Raw genomic sequence first — 5,180 nt, 5'->3', positions numbered from 1 at the left:
TTCCGACTCGGGAGATCAATAAAGGATCATTTCTTTCTTTCCCGGCGGCTTTTCGGCACCATCGACTGGGTGTTCTCCTGACCTGTCTGAGTGTCACGACTCACTCTATACAGCCTGTCCCTAATCAATGAAAAGTGCGGATATGGCTGCGCTGCATCAGGACGCACCAGCTGATCGATTCTTATCACTTGGTCAAAGGCCAAGCGCAGAGTATCATCCCGAGACTGCTTGAGTGGAAAATCTTCCATGGAGTGGAATTTGGGAGCCGGCGGAGTCTCCACGGGAGGCTCTGCTGGTTCCCCGTCTGCAGTGTCGGACAACCTCACGTCGCCGCTGAGCACAGCACACATATCACATGACCCTGTCTGCCACGCACGCACCCCGCCCCTTTTAATTTAGTAAACCCCGGCCAGTTGGTTCCCAAGATTAGCTGGTGCGTAAGGCGGGAACTAACCGCAACCTTTACATTATGCTTTTTATCCCTGTGTTTTATCTCAACTGACACTATGGGATACTCGTTAATATCCCCATGCACACACCTCATTTTTATCCGCAATGCCTCCACTAATGCCCTGGGCAGAACTCTGGTGAATCATAGACTGTGTACAGCCGGATCCACCATTGCCTAATGTGTGGGTGCCGGTGTTTGCTGTGGTTGGGGTGCCGACCGCGGGGTCAGTATGGCCCAAGCCAGGAGCTGCGGTGGGGGCCTCCTGGGGGCGTCAGCCGGGCTGAAGCCCCAATGACACAAGCACACTGGAGGTATCGTTTTCTGAATGCTTTTATTGTGCGCTGCAAGCTCTGGCAGACTGTGCCCCTTGTTCTCCTCTCTCTCGCCTCCATCCCTACTGAGCTTAATATAGGGACGAGACACAAAAGACCCAATCAGTTTCTGCTGAGGCCAATTAGGCCTCTTTCTGGCACCTGTTCCCACGAGCCACTTCCACACACCCCTCCGCAGCTGAGCCTAACCATGTCCACGACACCATAATGACAAAGGGGGACAAACCGTGCCAGCTGATGGAAACCTCCCTTCCCCCCCCACGACGAAGCATTTCCACTCTGCATGCACAGATACAAAGGCGCACCCTTCCAATGCTCCCGCAACTACATCTGGCTATAATATACAAGAAGTAGCGGCGCAACGGATCATAGATCAGCACTAAAATAAAAAGGGAGCAAATATGTTTTAATGCCACCGATTTGCTGATCATTGATGATCCATGTTATTTATCATAGCAGCTGGTCTACAAGGATCCACTATTTTTTTCTTGCCACTGTTCCAAAAATGTTGAACCGATCTAAAGTCTGTAAACCATCAAAAATGTAAATGTTATCTTTTAAAACAAATATTGTCGGGATTAGTTGTAATATATTAATCTGCTCAGAGTTCAGTGTAAACGGATAATAATTCATCTCTATTATCTATTTATGTTGCTGTGAAAACATCTCCTTCCAACAACTGGATTTATTCAAGTTTCTCACCAGCACTACATTTTACGAGATTACATGTGAACGCATCACAAAGTTATAACTTACCTCATCCATACCGATCACAGATCGACACTTGTGTCCGTTACACGACGAACACGAAATAAGGAAAGAAAAATGAAATGAATGTGTTCAGATAAATGTGGTTCATAAACATGCATTTTATTGTCACCCCTCAGGCTGAAGCTGCGTCCCCTCCTGGGCCCCCACCCTCCACCAACAATCTCAGCTCCTCTAATGATGCCTATGAGTTCAAGATCGACGGAGGCAAAAACTCCACCAACTTCCTGTAGGGATGCTGACTCCTGAAGCATCCCCAAACCCCTCCTCCCACTCTGTGTGCTGTACTCCTGTATAGTGCTGCAGTACTGCACACGGTAGTACGTGCATGACATCGCCATTATAATTTGCCTGGAGCATCAGATCTGCTGTCAAGTTGCCTTTTGACTTCCAGATAAATCGTGACCTGGAATCTTTATAGACACATACGTCTGGTAACTTTTTTTTTTTTAGATCGATAATACAGGGCCCACCTCAAGGTCCTTAGTATGTCATTGAGATGTTGAGCTTCAATGTTGCATTTTCCCGACTGACAAATAGTAATACCGGGGCTTTTGAGGTCCAGGGCCCAGGGGCTAACTACCTGGATCGCATTGCCCTGCATTTGGAGTCTGATTTGGCACTGCAGTTGGGTTCACTTGAGCCGGGCGTTAAAGACCCAGGCGTGGGCTCGGTATCAGCAGAACTCTTGACTCGTGACATCAGACAATACTCTTTTGAGAAGAGCTCTATGAAACAGACCATGATACAACAGCTACCTCATTTTTGAATTCTATGCCTTCAACACTCTTGAGTTTTCATCGGCCATTGGTATGAATATATGTGTCGAAGTCAAACAGAAATCACAGCAAACCCTCTGAAAGTAATAATTACATTAAAAAAAGCCGGGTTTGGTGCGACGTCTGTGTGCTAAATGCCAACAACTAAAGCGTGAGAATGCTACCAGAAGAAGCTCTTTGACTGCCTTCCAGGGTGGCCTCCTGCCTCCTTTACAGCAACAAAAAAAACGCATATCACTTCTTCGCCCCGGCCATTTAATCACAAAACAGGAAATAGCGGCATTCACGTGGAGCGAGCCTGTGGGTCAAAGCAGTGTAATTGGTGCTGTACAGCGCTTTCCTAGTCTTCCGACCCCCATTCATACATTGGTGAGAGGGGTTAAGGTTCCACCTGCCCATCAGGAGTAGCTAACGTTCATACACCGTAGGTCACAGCTACAGGAGCAATTTGGGGTTAAGTGTCTTGCCCAAGGACACATTGACATGGGCCAGCAGAGCCGGGGGTCAAACTGCCGATCCTCTGATTGAAGGACTGTGTCGCAGTGTTCAGCATCAGTTATTTCTGTCACAGACGTACAGACCAAGTGCTGCCACACCAGCCTGTGGACTGGTCCTGAAACCCTCCTCCCTCTGAATGTTCCTTTAAAACCACTAACAGGCGCTCATTGAAATGCGAGTAGCATCGTGAATGCCTTTCTTTACAGTGTTGTAATCTTTAACTTTGTTCTTCTGGAGGTGACTAGATTCACTGCTAAATACTGGAGTCAGTTGATGTCCCTCGTGGTATCCAGGCAACTGGGTTTTTTGGAGTCAAATGTTTAACTGGAACAAACGAGTTCTGAACCCGTCTGCTTTTAATTTTTATAACCTTTTGTGTCCTAGATCTGATGTTCCTCACACTTAGCAATATTGAGATATATTCATACCTGCAAACCTGTTGCTTTTCGGCGAAATTTGCCGTTTTGAAATCAAAATGTCATCCACGTGATTTTTTTTTTTTTTTAACGGAAAGCTAGTCAGCTTAATATAACGTGTTTGGGTTGTGTATTGACGGTAAAGTTCAGACTACCGTGGTGAAACATGCCGTAACCCCCCGGTCTGGCTCAGTTCACGCTGTCACTCGTTAACGTTAAACCGGATCTGGATGCAGGTTGTTGTTTTACTCAAAGTAGAATGAAGCAAATCCCGTAGTTGGGCTTAGCCAACAACGTGATTTCGTGGTCGTAAGAGGCCCAGATATTGATAAGATGATGTGGTCCATTTTTCTGAATGAAAGAGTTTAAGGAAGAGGATGCTATATATGTAGCGCAGCTTGATGCAGGTGGAGCTAAGCCTGGCTGAAGGTGGTGTCACCTTTTTCACCCCTTATGAGTTTGCAGGTATGTATATTGTGATTCACATTATGTTGAAAATGTGATTTATGTATTTAGTTGTTTCTTTTGTAAATGTAACCAATTATATTCACTAAGTGTATCTGTTGGGTTTTAATGCAGTTGGAGGCCACTTCTGTTGTACTTTGGTCCCTCCAGTTTCATCCACCTCTGGATTGTACGCCAATGAACTGAGGCGCCATACCTCCTTTTATACCTGGAATGATATAGTAGACATACTTTATTTGGATGTGTGAACATTTTGTCCAACTGCGCATGAATAAGACATTTCTGGAGTTTCTTTCTTTTTCAACAAAAGAATTCACCATTAAAATAGTTTTAAAGGAGACAGCTGGAGAGAAGACTTTATTTGATACTTGTGATAAACTCTGGTGGAACCTAAAGAGACATGTTGCCACCTTCTACATAGACGTGCTGATGGGAAATGTAGTCCAGTGAAGAAATAAACTGCGCGTTCACGATTGACCGAGAAAGCGGAAGTCTCCTGCTGCGGAGCGCGACGTGACCACATGTACCAGCATGCAACATGTCAGGGAAGAAAAGATTCGCACACCTAAACAGAAAAATACAACCGTACACTTTTTACAACGACTCAGAAATCTCTGAACCCAAAAAGCAGAAATTGAGAAGGCAGTGGGAAGTCCAAAATCCTTTTAATCCGTCCAAAAGAATAAACACTCTAAACTGGTAAACACGCCAGGTGTCTGGCAGACGGGATCCAACACCGGATTGCTCAGGTGAGGGGAATGAGCCGACTGCAGGGCAGAAGAGGTTAGCGGGGTCCGTAACCAGGGCAACATGAAATATGAACTCGTGAAATTGTTCTGAATTCAACTTTCTCTCTTTCACCAAACTGGGACTTAATAAATCTTCTTGAAAACTAAACCAGCTGCTTTTAACATGTTGTGGTCCCAGATAGACGGAACCCAAACACCGCCCTGTCTGGGTTTATAACATCATCCTGAGGCAGCAGTGAGTTTCTACCCATAATAAACTTAATGATTGTCATTTATTAGCAATAAAGGAATACGCAGAATGCCAGTATGAGAACGTAAAGATGCAGATTAGTACAAAGGCTGAATTCGTGCTTTGTCAGCTCTGGTCACGTGGAAGTTGGTGAAATAGTCACGAAATGCAAATTGTATTGGTTTGTGTCCAGGGACGCCAATAGTCTGGGTCTTTTATCGCGTCGCTCAGCACGAGATGGAATGCCAATGAAAAGTTATTGGTGGTGGTACGTGACACCAGCGGCGACGACGGGTGAGAGTGGAGGTGACGGGTCCAACAAGCAGGACTGTCGACACCCAAGATCTGGGTTTGTTGCCTAAACTCTAATGTGATTATTTATTAATTTATAATTACTTCTGCTTGAATTGTTGTGAGATACAATTTTTTTTTTTAAGTTTAGTTTTTTTTCATATATATGTAGTTCCCCCCCCATATTTAGATGTATATACAT

This window comes from Taurulus bubalis (assembly GCF_910589615.1).
Source record: "Taurulus bubalis genome assembly, chromosome: 6".
In the NCBI taxonomy this organism is placed as follows: domain Eukaryota; kingdom Metazoa; phylum Chordata; class Actinopteri; order Perciformes; family Cottidae; genus Taurulus; species Taurulus bubalis.
Note: the sequence above shows the minus strand (reverse complement) of the source record.